This window comes from Macrobrachium nipponense, chromosome 38 (genome assembly GCF_015104395.2).
Source record: "Macrobrachium nipponense isolate FS-2020 chromosome 38, ASM1510439v2, whole genome shotgun sequence".
Lineage (NCBI taxonomy): Eukaryota > Metazoa > Arthropoda > Malacostraca > Decapoda > Palaemonidae > Macrobrachium > Macrobrachium nipponense.
In genome coordinates this window covers 26,819,165-26,839,164 of record NC_061098.1, presented here as the reverse complement: position 1 = coordinate 26,839,164, position 20,000 = coordinate 26,819,165, and positions in this window count along the sequence as shown.

Below are 20,000 nucleotides of genomic sequence, written 5' to 3'. Positions count from 1 at the left end.
TATGCATCAAGGGACATAGTATACTTGACTTTCTGCAGAGCCAGTCTTTTAGATTACTCAAACAGAATGACCAGAAGGAAGACATTTGCAAGAATAGATCTAGATATCCGACTATTTGCCCACTTTGACAGAGATCTTCTATTAGAAGTCTGCATGAAAGGACATAGCATACTTAACTTTCTGCAGAGCCGGTCTTCTAGATTATTCCTACACTATGTCTTCTGGTGACCTTCTGGCCTTCAAAAAAGCTGTTGGCTCTCAATCTGAGAGCTTGTCCTCCAACCACCATACAGCTGTTGGATCTCAAACTAAGAGCTTGTCACTTACCCTGAGAGGTCATCCGCTGAACAGTTGTTGACTTTCCTTGGGAAAGTTCTAATGACTGCTGAGATAGGGGGATCTCAACAACCATTGACTTTCACTGGGAGAGTCGGCTGAACAACGGTTGGCTCCCACTGGGTAAGAGTCTCTCTGCCTTACCAGGTGATTAGGAAGATCCCTGGACATTAGCTCTCACCCTGAGACCTGGTCCTCCTGCCTCCAAACAATTGTGGGCTCTCATCCTTAGAAGGAAGACATCTGTAAGAATAGATCTAGATATCCGACTATTTGCCCGCTTTGACAGAGATCTTCTATTAGAAGTCTGCATCAAGGGACATAGCATACTTAACTTTCTGCAGAGCCAGTCTTCTAGATTACTCCAACAGAATGACCAAAAGGAAGACATCTGCAAGAATAGATCTAGATATCCGACTATTTGCCTGCTTTGACAGAGATCTTCAATTAGAAGTCTTCATCAAGGACATAGCATACTTAAACTTTCTGCAGAGCTAGTCTTCTAGATTACTCCAACAGAATGACCAAAGGAAGACATCTGCAAAAATAGAATCTAGATAACAAACTATTTGCCTGCTTTGACAGAGATCTTCAATTAGAAGTCTTCATCAAGGGACATAGCATACTTAACTTTCTGCAGAGCCGGTCTTCTAGATTATTCCAACAGAATAACCAGAAGGAAGACATCTGCAAGAATAGATCTAGATATCAAACTATTTGCCTGTTTTGACAGAGATCTTCTATTAGAAGTCTGCATCAAGGGACATAGCATACTTGACTTTCTGCAGATACGGTCTTCTAGATTATTCCTACACTATGTCCTCTTGTGACCTTCTGGCCTTCAAAAAAGCTGTTGGTTCTTAACCGAGAGCTTGTCCTCCAACCTCCAAAACAGCTGTTGGCTCTCAAACTAAGAGCTTGTCACTCTTCCCCTGAGAGGTCATCCGCCGAACAGTTGTTGACTTTTCCTTGGGAAAAGTTTTTACTTTATGATTGCCGATATAATGGGATCTCACCAACCATTGACTTTCACTGGGGAGTGTCGGCTGTAACAACGGTTGGCTCCCACTGGGTAAGAGTCCTCTGCCTGACCAGTTGATTTAGGAAGATCCCTGGACATTGGCATTCACCCTAGAGAGATCTTCAATTAGAAGTCTTCATCAAGGACATAGCATACTTGATTTTCTGCAGAGCCAGTCTTCTAGATTACTCCAACAGAAATGACCAAAAGGAAGACAATCTGCAAGAATAAGAATTAGATACAAAAAAAAACAAAAAAAAAAAAACAAACAAACAAAAAAAAATCGGACTATTTCGGCCCGCTTTGACAGAGATCTTGTTCTTTTAGAATGTTTGCATCAAGGGACATTAGCATACGTTTAAACTTTCTGCAGAGCCTGGTCGTTTAGATTATTCCTTCACTATGTCCTCTGGTGATCTTCTTGCCTTTCAAACAGCTGTTGGTTCTCAAACTAAGAGCTTGTCCTCCAACCTCCATACAGATGTTAGCTCTCAAACTAAGAGCTTGTCACTCTTACCCTGAGAGGTCATCTGCCAAACAGTTGTTGATTTTCCTTGGGAAAGTTTTACTGATTACCGAGATAGGGGGATCTCACCAACCATTGACTTTCACTGGGAGAGTCGGCTGAACAACGGTTGGCTCTCACTGGGTAAGAGTTTCCTCTGCCTGACCAGGTGATTAGGAAGATCCCTGGACATTGGCTCTCACTCTGAGAGCTGGTCCTCCTGCCTCCAAACAATTGTGGGCTCTCATCCTTAGAAGGAAGACATCTGTAAGAATAGATCTAGATATCCGACTATTTGCCCGCTTTGACAGAGATCTTCTATTAGAAGTCTGCATCAAGGGACATAGCATACTTGACTTTCTGCAGAGCCGGTCTTCTAGATTATTCCAACAGAATAACCAGAAGGAAGACATCTGTAAGAATAGATCTAGATATCCGACTATTTGCCCGCTTTGACAGAGATCTTCTATTAGAAGTCTTCATCAAGGGACATAGCATACTTGACTTTCTGCAGAGCCGGTCTTCTAGATTAATCCAACAGAATAACCAAAAGGAAGACATCTGCAAGAGTAAATCTAGATATCTGACTATTTGCCAGCTTTGACAGAGATCTTCTATTAGAAGTCTTCATCAAGAGACATAGCATACTTGATTTTCTGCAGAGCCAGTCTTCTAGATTACTCAAACAGAATAACCAGATGCAAGACATCTGCAAGAATAGATCTAGATATCTGACTATTTGCCCGGCAAAAAAAATTTTGACCAAGAGATCATCTTTTAGAAATCTGCATCAAGGGACACAGCATACTTAAGTTTCTGCAGCCCGGTCCTTCTAGATTATTCCTACACTATGTCCTCTGGTGACCTTCTGGTGACCTTCTGGCCCTCCAAAAAGCTTTTGGCTCTCAAACTGAGAGCTTGTCCTCCAACTTCTATACAGCTGTTGGCTCTCAAACTAAGAGCTTGTCACTCTTACCCTGAGAGGTCATCTGCCAAAACGTTCTTGACTTTCCTAGGGAAAAGTTTACTGATTACCGAGATGGCAGAACTCACCAACCATTGACTTTCACTGAGAGAGTCGGCTGAACAACGGTTGGCTCTCACTAGGTAAGAGTTCCTCTGCGTGACCAGGTGATTAGAAGATCCCTGGACAATGGCTCTACCCTGAGAGCTGGTCCTGCCTGCCTCCAAACAATTGTAGGCTCTCATCCTTAGAAGGAAAACATCTGTAAGAATAGATCTAGATATCCGACTATTTGGCCCGCTTTGACAAAGATCTTCTATTAGAAGTCTGCATCAAGGACATAACATACTTGACTTTCTTCAGAGCTGGTCCTTCTAGATTATTCCAACAGAATAACCAGAAGGAAGACATCTGCATGAATAGATCTAGATATCCGACTATTTGCTTGCATTGGCAGAGATGTTCTTTTAGAAGTCTACATCAGGGACATAGCATACTTGACTTATTCTTACACTATGTCCTCTGGTGACCATCTGGTGACCTTCTGGCCTTCCAAACAGCTGTTAGCTCTCAAACTAAGAGCTTGTTCTCCAACCTTCATACAGCTGTTGGCTCTCAAACTAAGAGCTTGTCACTTACCCTGAGAGGTCATCCGCCGAACTGTTGTTGACTTTCCTTGGGAAAGCTTTACTGATTGCCGAGATGGGGGATCTCATCAACCATTGACTTTTCACTGGGAGAGTCAGCTGAACATCAGTTGGCTCTCACTGGGTAAGAGTTCCTCTGCTGACCAGGTGATTAGGAAGATATGTGGACATTGGCTCTACACCCTGAGACCTGGTCCTCCTGCCTCCAAATAATTGTGGGCTCTCATCCTTAGAAGGAAGACATCTGTAAGAATAGATTTACATATCTGATTATTTGCCCGCTTTGACAGAGATCTTCTATTAGAAGTCTGCATCAAGGGACATAGCATACTTGACTTTCTGCAGAGCCGGTCTTCTAGATTATTCCAACAGCATAACCAGAAGGAATACATCTGCAAGAGTAAATCTAGAAATATGACTCTTTGCCCGCTTTGACAGAGATCTTCTATTAGAAGTCTTCATCAAGGGAGATAGCATACTTGATTTTCTGCAGAGCCAGTCTTCTAGATTACTCCAACAGGATAACCAGAAGGAAACATCTGCAAGAATAGATCTAGATATCCGACTATTTGCCCGCTTTGACAGAGATCTTCTATTTGAAGTCTTCATCAAGGGACATAGCATACTTGACTTTCTGCAGAGCCGGTCTTCTAGATTATTTAAACAGAATAACCAAAAGGAAGACATCTGCAAGAGGTAAATCTAGATATCTGACTATTTGCCTGCTTTGACAAAGATCTTCTATTAGAAGTCTTCATTAAGGGACATAGCATACTTGATTTTCCTACAGAGCCAGTCTTCTAGATTACTCCAACACAATAACCAGATGCAAGACATCTGCAAGAATAGATCTAGATATCCGACTATTTGCCCGCATTGACAGAGATACTTCTTTTAGAAGTCTGCATCAAGGGACATAGCATACTTAACTTTCTGCTGAGCCGGTCTTCTTGATTATTCCTACACTATGTCCTCTGGTGACCTTCTGGTGACCTTCTGGCCTTCCAAACAGCAGTTGGCTCTCAAACTGAGATCTTGTCCTCCAACCTCATACAGCTGTTGGCTCTCAAACTCAAGAGCTTGTCACTCTTACCCTGAGAGGTCATCTGCCAAACAGTTTGTTGACTTTCCTAGGGAAAGTATTACTGATTGCCAAGAGGAGGAGGGGATCTCACCAACAATTGACTTTCACTGAGAGAGTCGGCTGAACAACAGTTGGCTTTCACTGGGTAGAGTTCCTCTGCCTGACCAGGTGATTAGGAAGATCCCCCGGACATTGGCTTTCACCCAGAAAGCTGGTCCTCCTGCCTCAGGAAGACATCTGTTAAGAATAGATCTAGATATCCGACTATTTGCCTGCTTTGATAGAGATCTTCTATTAGAAGTCTGTATCAAAGGACATAGCATACTTTACTATCTGCAGAGCCGGTCTTCTAGATTATTCCACCAGAAGAACCAGAAGGAAGACATCTGCAAGAATAGATCTAGATATCCGACTATTTGAAAGCCCGCTTGACAGATCTTACTATTAGAAGTCTTCATGATGGGACATAGCATACTTGACTTTCTGCAGAGCCGGTCTTCTAGCTTATTATCCAACAGAATAACCAGAAGGAAGACATCTGCAAGGGTAAATCTAGATATCTGACTATTTGCCCGCTTTGACAGAGATCTTCTATTAGAATTCTCATCAAGGGACATAGCATACTTGATTTCTGCAGAGCCAGTCTTCTAGATTACTCCAACAGAATGACCAAATGGAAGACATCTACATGAATAGATCTAGATATCCGACTATTTGCCTGCTTTGACAGAGATATTCTTTTATTTTGAATCTGCATCAAGGGGCATAGCATACTTAACTTTCTGCAGAGCTTGTCTTCTAGATTATTCCTACACTAAGTCCTCTGTTGACCTTCTGGTGACCTACTGGCCCTCCAAACAGCTTTTGGCTCTCAAACTGAGAGCTTGTCCTCCAACCTTTATTCACTCATGGCTCTCAAACTAAGAGCTTGTTACTCTAACCCTGAGAGGTCATCTGCCGAACAGTTGTTGACTTTCATTGGGAAAGAAAGTTTTACTGATTGACTAGATGGGGGGATCTCACCAACCATTAACTTTCACTGAGAGAGTCGACTGAACAACGGTTGGCTATCACTGCTACAGAGTTCCTCTGCTGACTAGGTGATTAGGAAGATCCCTGGACATTGGCTTTCACCCTGAGAGCTGGTCCTCCTTCCTCAGGAAGACATCTGCTAGAATAGATCTAGATATCCGAGTATTTGCCCGCTTTGACAGAGATCTTCTATTGGAAGTCTGCATCAAGGGACATAGCATACTTGACTTTCTGCAGAGCCGGTCTTCTAGATTATTCCAACAGAATAACAAGAAGGAAGACATCTGCAAGAATAGATCTAGATATCTGACTATTTGCCCGCTTTGACAGAAATCTTATATTTGAAGTCTTCATCAAGGGACATAACATACTTGACTTTCTGCAGAGCCGGTCTTCTAGATTATTCCAACAGAATAACCAAAAGGAAGACATCTGCAAGAGTAAATCTAGATATCTGACTATTTGCCCGCTTTGACAGAGATCTTCTATTAGAAGTCTTCATCAAGAGACATAGCATACTTGATTTTCTGCAGAGCCAGTCTTCTAGATTACTCAACAGAATGACCAGAAGGAAGACATCTTCAAGAATAGTTCTAGATATCCGACTATTTGCCCGCTTTGACAGAGATCTTCTTTTAGAAGTCTGCATCAAGGGTCATAGCATACTTAATTTTCTGCAGAGGCGGTCTTCTAGAATATTCCTACACTAATGTCTTCTGGTGACCTTCTGGTGACCTTCTGGCCTTCCAACAGCTGTTGGCTCTCAAACTAAGAGCTTGTCCTCCAACCTTAATACAGCTGTTGGATCTCAAACTAAGAGCTTGTCACTTAACTGAGAGGTTATGCGCTGAACAGTTCTTGACTTTCCTTGGGAAAGTTCTACTGACTGCCGAGAAAGGGGGAGATCTCACCAACCATGACTTTCGCTGGAAGAGTCGGCTGAACAACGGTTGGCTCCCACTGGGTAACAGTCCCTCTGCCTTACCAGGTAATTAGGAAGATCCCTGGACATTGGCTCTCACTCTGAGACCTGGTCCTCCTACCTCCAAACAATTGTGGGCTCTCATCCTTAGAAGGAAGACATCTGTAAGAATAGATCTAGATATCCGACTATTTGCCCGCTTTGACAGAGATCTTCTATTAGAAGTCTGCATCAAGGGACATAGCATACTTGACTTTCTGCAGAGCCGGTCTTCTAGATTATTCCAACAGAATAACCAGAAGGAAGACATCTGCAAGAATAGATCTAGATATCCGACTATTTGCCCGCTTTGACAGAGATCTTCAATTAGAAGTCTTCATCAAGGGACATAGCATACTTAACTTTCTGCAGAGCCAGTCTTCTAGATTATTCCAACAGAATAACCATAATGAAGACATGTGCAAGAATAGATCTAGATATCCGACTATTTGCCTGTTTTAACAGAGATCTTCTATTAGAAGTCTACATCAAGGGACATAGCATACTTGACTTTCTGCAGAGACGGTCTTCTAGATTATTCCTACACTATGTCCTCTGGTGACCTTCTGGCCTTCAAAACAGCTGTTGGCTCTTAAACCGAGAGCTTGTCCTCCAACCACCATACAGGTGTTGGCTCTAAAACTAAGAGCTTGTCACTCTTCCCCTGAGAGGTCATCCGCCGAACAGTTGTTGACTTTCCTTGGGAAAGTTTTACTGATTGCCTAGATAGGGAGATCTCACCAACCACTGACTTTCACTGGGAGTGTAGGCAGAACAACGGTTTGGCTCCCACTGGGTAAGAGTTCCTCTGCCTGACCAGGTGATTAGGAAGATCCCTGGACATTGGCATTCACCCTGAGAGCTGGTCCTCCTGCCTCCAAATAATTGTGGGCTCTCATCCTTAGAAGGAAGACATATGTTAAAATAGATCTGGATATCCTACTATTTGCCCGCTTTGACAGAGATCTTCTATTAGAAGTCTGCATCAAGGGACATAGCATACTTGACTTTCTGCAGAGCCAGTCTTCTAGATTATTCCAACAGAATAACCAGAAGGAAGACATCTGCAAGAATAGATCTAGATATCCGACTATTTGCCCGCTTTGACAGAGATCTTCTATTAGAAGTCTTCATCAAGGGACATAGCATACTTGACTTTCTGCAGAGCCGGTCTTCTAGATTATTCCAACAGAACAACCAGAAGGAAGACATCTGTAAGAGTAAATCTAGATATCTGACTATTTGCCCGCTTTGACAGAGATCTTCTATTAGAAGTCTTCATGAAGGGACATAGCTTACTTGATTTTCTGCAGAGCCAGTCTTCTAGAGTACTCCAACAGAATGACCAAAAGGAAGACATCTGCAAGAATAGATGTAGATATCTGACTATTTGCCCGCTTTGACAGAGATCTTATTTTAAGTTTTAGAAGAGAAGTGCATCAAGGGACATATTACTATACTTAACTTGTTCTGCATAGCCGGGATTTTAGATTATTCCTTCACTATGTCCCTCCAGGTGACTTCTGGCCTTCAAAAACAGCTGTTTGGCTCTAAAACTAAGAGCTTGTCCTCCAACCTCCATACAGCTGTTGGCTCTCAAACTAAGAGCTTGTCACTCTTACCCTAGAGGTCATCTGGCGAACAGTTGTTTGTTGACTTTCCTTGGGAAAGTTTTACTGATTGCCAAGATGGGGGGATCTCACCAACCATTGACTTTCACTGGGAGAGTTGGCTGAACAACGGTTGGCTCTCACTGGGTAAGAGTCCTCTGCCTGACCAGGTGTTTAGGAAGATCCCTGGACATTGGCTCTCAACCCTCACCCTGAGCAGCTGGTCCCCCTGCCTCCAAACAATTGTGGGCTCTCATCCTTAGAAGGAAGACATATGTAAGAATAGATCTAGATATCCGACTATTTGCCCGCTTTGACAGAGATCTTCTATTAGAAGTCTGCATCAAAGGACATAGCATACTTTACTCTCTGCAGAGCCGGTCTAGTCATTCCAACAGAATAACCAGAAGGAAGACATCTGCAAGAATATATATAATATCCAAGACTATTTCCCGCTTTGACGAGATCATTAAAAGTCTCACAAGGGACATAGCATCTTGACTTTCTGCAGAGCCGGTCCTCTGATTATTCCAAAAGAATAACCAGAAGGAAGACATCTGCAAGAGTAAATCTAGATATCTGACTATTTGCCCGCTTTTGACAGAGATCTTCTATTAGAAGTCTTCATCAAGAGACATAGCATACTGCTTTTCTGCAGACCCAGTCTTTTAGATTACTCCAACAGAATGACCAGATGCAAGACATCTGCAAGAATAGATCTAGATATCCAACTATTTGCCTGTTGGATCTCAAACTAAGAGCTTGTCACTTAAACTGAGAGGTTATGCGCTGAACAGTTCTTGACTTTCCTTGGGAAAGTTCTACTGACTGCCAAAGAGCGAAAAGGGGGAGATCTCACCAACCATTGACTTTCACTGGGAGAGGCAGCTGAACAACGGTTGGCTCTCCCACGGGTAAGAGTCCCTCTGCCTTACCAGGTAATAGGAAGATCCCTGGACATTGGCTCTCACTCTGAGACCTGGTCCTCCTACCTCCAAACAATTGTGGGACTCTCATCCTTAGAAGGAAAACCATCTGTAAGAACAGATCTAGATATACGAACTATTTGCCAGCTTTGACAGAGATCTTCTATTAAGAAGTCTGCATCAAGGGACATAGACACTTGACTTTCTGCAGAGCAGGTCTTCTAGATTATTCCCAACAGAATAACCAGAAAGAAGATATCTGCAAGAATAGATCTAGATATCCGACTATTTGCCCGCTTTGACAGAGATCTTCTTTTAGAAGTCTGCATCAAGGGACATAGCATACTTAACATTCTGCAGAGCCGGTCTTCTAGATTATTCCTACACTATGTCCTCTGGTGACCCTTCTGGTGACCTTCTGGCCTTCCAAAAAGCGGTTGACTCTCAAACTGAGAGCTTGTCCTCCAACTTCCATACAACTGTTGGCTCTCAAACTAAGAGCTTGTCACTCTTACCCTGAGAGGTCATCTGCCAAAACAGTTGTTGACTTTCCTTGGGAAAGTTTTACTTTGTTGCCAAGATGTGGGGGCATCTCACCAACCATTGACTTTCACTGAGAGAGTCGGCTGAACAACGGTTGGCTCTCACTGGGTAAGAATTCCTCTGCCTAACAAGGTGATTAGGAAGATCCCTAGACTTTGGCTTTAACCTTGAGAGCTGGTCCTACCTGCCTCCAAACAATTGTGGGCTCTCATCCTTAGAAGGAAGACATCTGTAAGAAGATGTAGGTTATCCGACTATTTGCCAGCATTGACAGAGTCTTCTTTTAGAAGTCTTCATCAAGGGCATAGCATACGTGACTTTTTATTCTTACACTATGTCCTCTGGTGACCTTCTGGTGACCTTCTAGGCTTCCAAACAGCTGTTGGATCTCAAAACTAAGAGCTTGTCCTCAACCTCCATACAGCTGTTGGCTCTCACAACTAAGAGCTTGTCACTTTACCTCTGAGAGGTCATCCGCCAGCTAACAGTTGTGACTTTCCTTGGGAAAGTTTTTACTGATTGCCGAGACGGGGGGATCTCATCAACAATTGACTTTCACTGGGAGAGTCAGCTGAATAACGGTTGGCTCTCACTGGGTAAGAGTTCCTCTGTCTGACCAGGTGAGTAGGAAGATCCCCCAACTGGACATTGGCTCTCACACTGAGACCTGGTCCTCCTGCCTCCAAATAGTTGTGGGCTCTCATCCTTAGAAGGAAGACTTCTGTAAGAATAGATCTACTTATCCGACTATTTGCCCGCTTTGACAGAGATCTTCTATTAGAAGCCTGCATCAAGGAACATAGCATACTTGACTTTCTGCAGAGCCGGTCTTCTAGATTATTCCAACAGGATAAACAGAAGGAAGACATCTGCAAGAATAGATCTAGATATCCAACTATTTGCCCGCTTTGACAGAGATCTTCTATTTGAAGTCTTAATCAAGGGACATAGCATACCTGATTTTCTGCAGAGCCAGTCTTCTAGATTACTCCAACAGAATGACCAGAAGGAAGACATCTGCAAGAGTAATTCTAGATATCTGACTATTTGCCCGCTTTGACAGAGATCTTATATTAGAAGTCTTCATCAAGGGACATAGCATACTTGATTTTCTGCAGAGCCAGTCTTCTAGATTACTCCAACAGAATGACCAGATGCAAGACAGCTGCAAGAATAGATCTAGATATCCAACTATTTGCCCGCATTGATAGAGATCTTCTTTTAGAAGTCTTCATCAAGGGGCATAGATACTTAAAACTTTCTTTTGCAGAGCCTCGTCTTCTAGATTATTCCTACACTATGTCCTTCTGGTGACTTCTGGGACCTTCTGGCCTTCCAAAAGCGTTGGCTCTCAAAAACAGAGAGCTTGTCATCCAACTTCCATATAGATGTAGGCTCTCAAAACTAAGAGCTTGTCCCACCTTACCCAGAAAGGTCATCTGTCAAAAAGTTGTTGACTTTCCTAGGGAAAGTTTTACTGATTGCCGAGATGGTGGGATCTCACCAACCTTTGACTTTCACACTGAGAGAGTCGGCTGGCTGAACAACGGTTGGCTCTCACTGGGTAAGAGTTCCTCTGCCTGACCAGGTGATTAGGCAGATCTCTAGACATTGGCTTTCACCTTGAGAGCTGGTCCTACCTGCCTCCAAACAATTGTGGACTCTCATCCTTAGAAGGAAGACATCTGTAAGAACAGATCTAGATAATTCCGACTATTTACCCGCTTGACAAAGATCTTTTATTAGAAGTCTGCATCAAGGGACATAGCATACTTGACTTTCTGCAGAGCGGTCTCTAAATTATTCCAACAGAATAACAGAAAGAAGATATCTGCAAGAATAGATCTAGATATCCGACTATTTGCCTGCTTTTGACAGAGATCTTCTTTTAGAAGTCTGCATCAAGGGACATAGTATACTTAAACTTTCTGCAGAGCCGGTCTTCTAGATTATTCCTACACTATGTCCTCTGGTGACCTTCTGGTGACCTTTTGGCCTTCCAAACAGCTTTTGGCTCTCAAACTGTGAGCTTGTCCTCCAACCTCCATACAGCTGTGGGCTCTCAAACTAAGAGCTTGTCACTCTTACCCTGAGAGGTTATCCGACAAACAGTTGTTGACTCTCCTTGGGAAAGTTTTACTGATTGCCGAGATGGGGGGATCTCACCAACCATTGACTTTCACTGAGAGAGTCGGCTGAACAACGGTTGGCTCTCACTGGGTAAGAGTTCCTTTGCCTGACCAGGTGATTAGGAAGATCCCTGGACATTGGCTTTCACCCAGAAAGCAGGTCCTCCCGCCTCAGGAAGACATCTGTTAAGAATGATCTAGATATCCGACTATTTTACCCCGCTTTGCATAGAGATCTTCTATTTAGAAGTTCTGCATCAAGGGACATAACATACTTGACTTTCTGCAGAGCCGGTCTTCTAGATTATTTCAACAGAAGAAACAGAAGGAAGACATCTGCAGAATAGATCTAGATATTCGACAATTTGCCCGCTTTGATAGAGATCTTCTATTAGAAGTCTGCATCAAGGCCCATAGCATAATTGACTTTCTGCAGAGGCCGGGAGACTTCTAGAATTATTGCCCAATTATGGGATAACCAAGAAAGGGAAGTACATCTGACCAAGATTAGATCTTAGATATCCGACCAATTTGCCCGCTTTTGACAGAAGATCTTTCTAATTGAAGTCTTTATCAAGGACATAGCATACTTGACTTTCTGCAGAGACCGGTTCTTCTAGATTATTCCAACAGAATAACCAGAAGGAAGACATCTGCAAGAGTAATCTAGATATCTGGCTATTTGCCCCGCGTTTGACAGAGATCTTCTATAGAAGTCTTCATCAAGTGACATAGCATACTTGATTTTCTGCAGAGCCAGTCTTCTAGATTACTCCAACAGAATGACCAGATGCAAGACATCTGCAAGAATAGATCTAGATATCCGACTATTTGCCCGCATTGACAGAGACCTTCTTTTAGAAGTCTTCATCAAGGGACATAGCATACTTAACTTTCTGCAGAGCCGGTCTTCTAGATTATTCCTACACTATGTCCTCTGGTGACCTTCTGGCCTTCCAAACAGCTGTTGGCTCTCAAACTGAGAGCTTGTTCTCCAACTTCCATATAGCTGTTGGCTCTCAACTAAGAGCTTGTCACTCTTCACCCAGAGAGGTCATCTGCAAGACAGTTGTTGACTTGCCTAGGGATAGTTTTACTGATTGCCGAGATGGGGGGATCTCACCAACCATTGACTTTCACTGAGAGAGTCGGATGAACAACGGTTGGCTCTCACTGGGTAAGAGTTCCTTTGCCTGACCAGGTGATTTGGAAGATATCTGGACATTGGCTTTCACCCAGAAAGCTGGTCCTCCTGCCTCAGGAAGACATCTGTAAGAATAGATCTAGATATCCGACTATTTGCCCACTTTGATAGAGATCTTCTATTAGAAAGTCTGCATCAAGGGACATAGCATACTTGATTTTCCTGCAGTGCCAGTCTTCTAGATTATTCCAACAGAATAACCAGAAAGAAGATATCTGCAAGAATAGATCTAGATATCCGACTATTTGCCCGCTTTGACAGAGATCTTCTTTTAGAAGTCTGCATCAAGGGACATAGCATACTTAACTTTCTGCAGAGCCGGTCTTCTAGATTATTCCTACACTATGTCCTCTGGTGACCTTCTGGTGACCTTCTGGCCTTCAAAACCGCTGTTGGCTCTCAAACTGTGAGCTTGTCCTCCAACCTCTATACAGCTGTTAGCTTTCAAACTAAGAGCTTGTCACTCTTACCCTGAGAGGTTATCCGCCGAACCGTTGTTGACTCTCCTTGGGAAAGTTTTACTGATTGCCGAGATGGGGGATCTCACCAACCATTGACTTTCACTGAGAGAGTCGGCTGAACACCGTTGGCTCTCACTGGGTAAGAGTTCCTTTGCCTGACCAGGTGATTAAGGAAGATATCTGACATTGGCTTTCACCCAGAAAGCTGGTCCCCCTGCCTCAGGAAGACATCTGTAAGAATAGATCTAGATATCCGACTATTTGCCCACTTTGACAGAGATCTTCTATTAGAAGTCTGCATCAAGGGACATAGCATACTTGACTTTCTGCAGAGCCGGTCTTCTAGATTATTTCAACAGAAGAAACAGAAGGAAGACATCTGCAAGAATAGATCTAGATATCCGACTATTTGCCCGCTTTGACAGAGATCTTCTATTAGAAGTCTGCATCAAGGGACATAGCATTCTTGACTTTCTGCAGAGCCGGTCCTTCTAGATTATTCCAACAGGATAACCAGAAGGAAGACATCTGCAAGAATAGATCTAGATATCCGACATATTTGCCGGCTTTGACAGAGATCTTTCTATTAGAAGTCTTCATCAAGGACATAGCATACTTGACTTTCTGCAGAGCGGTCTTCTAGATTATTCCAACAGAATAACCAGAAGGAAGACATCTGCAAGAGTAAATCTATATCTGACTATTTGCCCGCTTTGACAGAGATCTTATATTAGACATCTTCATCAAGGGACATAGCATACTGATTTTCTGCAGAGCCAGTCTTCTAGATTACTCCAACAGAAATGACCAGATGCAAGACATCTGCAAGAATAGATCTAGATATCCAACTATTAGCTCGCATTGACAGAGACCTTCTTTTAGAAGTCTTCATCAAGGGACATAGCATACTTAACTTTCTGCAGAGCCGGTCTTCTAGATTATTCCTACACTATGTCCTCTGGATGACCTTCTGGCCTTCCAAACAGCTGTTCGGCTCTCAAACTGAGAGCTTGTCCTCCAACTTCCATATAGCTGTTGGCTCTCAAAACTTAGAGCTTGTCACTCTTACCCAGAGAGGTCATCTGCCAAACAGTTTGTTGACCTTTCCTAGGATAGTTTTACTGATTGCCGAGATGGGGGATTCTCCACCAACCACTGTCTTTCACTGAGAGAGTCGGCTGAACAACGGTTGGCTTCTCACTGGGTAAGAATTCATCTGCCTGACAAGGTGATAGGCAGAATCCCTAGACATTGCTTTCACCTTGAGAGCTGGTCCTACCTGCCTCCAAACAATAGTGGGCTCTCATCCTTAGAAGGAAGACATCTGTTAGAACAGATCTAGATATCCGATTATTTACCCGCTTTGACAGAGATCTTCTATTAGAAGTCTGCATCAAGGGACATAGCATACTTGACTTTCTGCAGAGCAGGTCTTCTAGATTATTCCAACAGAATAACCAGAAAGAAGATATCTGCAAGAATAGATCTAGATATCTGACTATTTGCCGCTTTGACAGAGATCTTCTTTTAGAAGTCTGCATCAAGGGACTAGCATACTTAACTTTCTGCAGAGCGGTCTTCTAGATTATTCCTACCACTATGTCCTCTGGTGACCTTCTGGTGACACCTTTGGCCTTCCAAACAGCTATTGGCTCTCAAACTGTGAGCTTGTCCTCCAACCTCCATACAGCTGCTGGCTCTCAAACTAAGAGCTTGTCACTCTTACCTGAGAGGTTATCCTGCCGAACAGTGTTGACTCTCCTTGGGAAAGTTTTTACTGATTGCCGAAATGGGGGGATCTCACCAACCATTGACTTTCACTGAGAGAGTCGGCTGAACAACGGTTGGCTCTCACTGGGTAAGAGTTCCTTTGCATGACCAGGTGATTAGGAAGATCCCCTGGACATGTCTTTAACCAGAAAGCTGGTCCTCCTGCCTCAGGAAGACATCTGTAAGAATAGATCTAGATATCCGACTATTTGCCCGCTTTGATAGAGATCTTCTATTAGAAGTCTGCATCAAGGCACATAGCATACTTGACTTTCTGCAGAGCCGGTCTTCTAGATTATTTCAACAGAAGAAACAGAAGGAAGATCTGCAAGAATAGATCTAGATATCCGACTATTTGCCCGTCTTTGACAGAGATCTTCTATTAGAAGTCTTCATCAAGGGACATAGCATACTTGACTTTCTGCAGAGCCGGTCTTCTAGATTATTCCAACAGAATAACCAGAAGGAAGACATCTGCAAGAATAAATCTAGATATCCGACCCTATTTGGCCGCCTTTGGACAAGATATCTTCTATTAGAAGTCTTTCATCAAGGGACAGAGCATACGTTGATTTTTCTGCAGAGCCCAAGTCTTCTTTAGATTACGCCAACAGAATGACCAGAAAGGAAGACATCTCACAAGAATAGATCTAGATATCCGACTATTTGCCCCCTTTGACAGAGATACTTCTTTTAGAAGTCTGCATCAAGGGGACCCATAGCATACTTACAACTTTACTGCAGAGACCGGTCTTCTAGATTATTCCTACAACTATGTTCCTCTGGTGACAATTCTGGTGCACCTTCTGGCCCTTCCAAACAGCTGTTGGCTCTCAAAACTGTGAGCTTGTCCTCCAACCTCCCATACAGCTGCTGGCTCTCAAACTAAGAGCTTGTCACTCTTACCCTGAGAGGTTATCTGCCGAACAGTTGTTGACTCTCCTTGGGAAAGTTTTACTGATTGCCGAAATGGGGGGATCTCACCAACCATTGACTTTCACTGAGAGAGTAGTCGGCCCCTGAACCAAAACGGTTTGGCTCTCATGGGTAAGAGTTCCTTTGCATGACCGAGGTGAGTTAGGAAGATCCCCTTTGGACATTGTCTTTAAACCCAGAAGCCTATTGGTCCTCCTGCCTCCCAGGAAGACATCTGTAAGAACAGATCTAGATATCCGACTATTTGCCCGCTTTGATAGAGATCTTCTATTAGAAGTCTGCATCAGGCACATAGCATACTTGACTTTCTGCAGAGCCGGTCTTGTAGATTATTTCAACAGAAGAAACAGAAGGAAGACATCTGCAAGAATAGATCTAGATATCCGACTATTTGCCCGCTTTGACAGAGATCTTCTATTAGAAGTCTTCATCAAGGGACATAGCATACTTGACTTTCTGCAGAGCCGGTCTTCTAGATTATTCCAACAGAATAACCAGAAGGAAGACATCTGCAAGAATAAATCTAGATATCGACTATTTGGCCGCTTTGACAGAGATCTTCTATTAGAAGTCTTCATCAAGGGACATAGCATACTGATTTTCTGCATAGCCAGTCTTCTAGATTACTCCAAAAAAAAAAAAAAAAAAAAAAACAGAATGACCAGAAGGAAGACATCTACAAGAATAGATCTAGATATCCGACTATTTGCCCCTTTGACGAGAGAGCTTCTTTTAGAAGTCTGCATCAAGGGGCATAGCATACTTAACTTTCTGCAGAGCCGGTCTTCTAGATTATTCCTACACTATGTCCTCTGGTGACCTTCTGGTGACCTTCTGGCCTTCCAAACAGCTGTTGGCTCTCAAACTGAGAGCTTGTCCTCCAACCTCCATTCAGTTGTTGGCTCTCAAACTAAGAGCTTGTCACTCTTACCCTGAGAGGTCATCTGCCGAACAGTTGTTGACTTTCCTTGGGAAAGTTTTACTGATTGACGAGATGGGGGGATCTCACCAACCATTAACTTTCACTGAGAGAGTCGACTGAACAACGGTTGGCTCTCACTGGGTAAGAGTTCCTCTGCCTGACTAGGTGATTAGGAAGATCCCTGGACATTGGTTTTCACCTTGAGAGCTGGTCCTCCTGCCTCAGGAAGACATCTGTTAGAATAGATCTAGATATCCGACTATTTGCCCGCTTTGACAGAGATCTTCTATTAGAAGTCTGCATCAAGGGACATAGCATACTTGACTTTCTGCAGAGCCGGTCTTCTAGATTATTCCAACAGAATAACCAGAAGGAAGACATCTGCAAGAATAGATCTAGATATCCGACTATTTGCCCGCTTTGACAGAGATCTTCTATTAGAAGTCTTCATCAAGGGACATAGCATACTTGACTTTCTGCAGAGCCGGTCTTCTAGATTATTCCAACAGAATAACCAGAAGGAAGACATCGGCAAGAGTAAACCTAGATATCTGCTATTTGCCCGCTTTGACAGAGATCTTCTATTAGAAGTCTTCATCAAGGGACATAGCATACTTGATTTTCTGCAGAGCCAGTCTTCTAGATTACTCCAACAGAATGACCAGAAGGAAGACATCTGCAAGAATAGATCTAGATATCCGACTATTTGCCCGCTTTGACAGAGATCTTTCTTTTAGAAGTCTGCATCAAGGGGACATAGCATAACTAATTTAATTTTCTGCAGAGCCGGTCTTCTAGATATTCCTACACTATGTCTTCTGGTGACCATGTCTGGTGACATTCTGACCTTCCAAACAGCTGTTGGGCTCTCAAACTGAGAGCTTGTCCTCCAACCTCCATACAGCTGTTGGCTCTCAAACTGAGAGCTTGTCCTCCAGCCTCCAAACAGCTGTTGGCTCTCAAACTGAGAGCTTGTCCTCCAACCTCCATACAGCTGTTGGCTCTCAAACTGAGAGCTTGTTCTCCAACCTCCATACAGCTGTTGACTCTCAAACTGAGAGCTTGTCTTCCAGCTTCCTATAAAGTTCTTCATTCATCTCCATTAATAACATCTTTCACTCTATCCCATTGGGTTTCACTCTCCTTCCTGAAAGAGATGATGTCTTCCTCTTGACGTTCTAGCAAGCATTGCAGGCTCTATTCCTGATGCAGAGCGATTTCCAATTGATCCTTCTTAACTAACAGATTGTTACTGACTTGCTCTTCTACTGTTCTAAGCAGCCTTTCCGTCTCTTCGGCAAGAGTATTGTCAATCTTTATATTTTCTCCTTTCAGCAGCTCTGCCTCCTTCTGTTTCTCAACTAAAACAATCTTCAAGTCTTCATTTCGCTTACAGAGATCTCCATTCTCCATGTCAAGCAGCTGGTTGAGGTTTTCACTTTCTTTTAATTTGAGGATGAGTTTTGCTCCCCAGTGTAAAGTGCGCTCCAGGTCTCTTTGTTTCTCAACTAAAACATTCGTCAAGTCTTCATTCAGCCTACAGAGGTCTCCATTCTCCAGGTCTAACAACTGGTTGAGGGTTTCACTTTCTTTTAATTTGAGGCTGAGTTCTGCTCCCTTGTGTAAAGTGCGCTCCAGCTCTATTTCTTTCTCAACCTATATAATTCTCAAGTTCTTCATTCAGCATACAGAGGTTTCCATAATCCAGATCAAGCAACTTGTTGAGGTTTTCACTTTCTTTTAATTTGATTCTGAGTTCTACTCCCTTCAGTGACATTCCTTCCTCCAGGTGTTCTCTGTTGACCTCTTCCATTTTTGGTACTTGAGCTAAAGCCAGTTTCAAGTCCGCTTCCAGCTGCCTCTTTTCATCTCCAAGTTGTTCATTTTGCTGGAGCAGATTATCGATTTTTCTACCTCTGTCGCCCAATTCCTTTTCAAATTTACCTTTCATTTCCTTTTCCTCCTCGGCTCTCTTTTCCAGCAGTAGATTTTTCTCCACTAGCTGACGTCGGAGCAGTTCGATCTCTTCCTTAGCTCCGATCCAGAGGTTTTCCATTTTACGTGCATGATCTTGGCATTTATCCAAATCCTCTTCTAAGCTTCTTTTTTCTTCTTCCATTTGTTCCAGACCTTGTCTCAGTAAGTAAACTTCTAAACACGGCTCCTTCTCCTCCTCAGTATACTCAGTATCTTCAGTATCTGCAGTATCCTCAAATATGTCCATATATAGCCTGTCCTCCAGTCTAGATTCATCTTCAAGGTCCGTATCCAAGTCATCAGTATCGAATAGTTCCATATCTAGACTGTCCTTCCAGTCTAGCTTCTTCGTTAATATCCGTTTCTAAGTCAACATCAGATTCATCGAGTTTGCTCCATATCCAGACTGTATTCTTCGTCAAAAGTACATTTCTTTTCCTCTTCGAGATCCTCAGTTTCCAAACTGTCTTCTAATATATCCTCGTCCTCGATATTAATTTCCAAGTCGTCTTGTAGATCAAAATGTCGGGGGGTTCTTGTAAGATTGTAAATCCAGTACAGAGCAAACGCCAAGCCTGCCAACAATGCCATTCCAGGGATGGCGACGGCAAAGGCTGACGTACCAAAGCTTTTGGATTTTTCCACGACGATTTCTGTATGAACAGAATCCGCCATATTATGATTATTAGTAGTATCCTGTACGCCAACATGAATCGATTGAGACCCAAACAAAGGCGGGGAGTCTTCAACGATTGGAGCATACAGGTCACAACACAAGAAGTACAAGTACAAGACTGTTAGGATTATGCAATATGAAGCAAACATGATTCAATGCTATATTTATCACTCTCGCTGTCTCCAAGCTTAGTTTTTCAAACGGTCACTGGATTCAGGATCTGAAGAAGAGAGAGAGAGAGCTCCTGGAGACAATGTCCTCATTCCAGGGAGGACTCCGGAATGGGCTTCACTGAA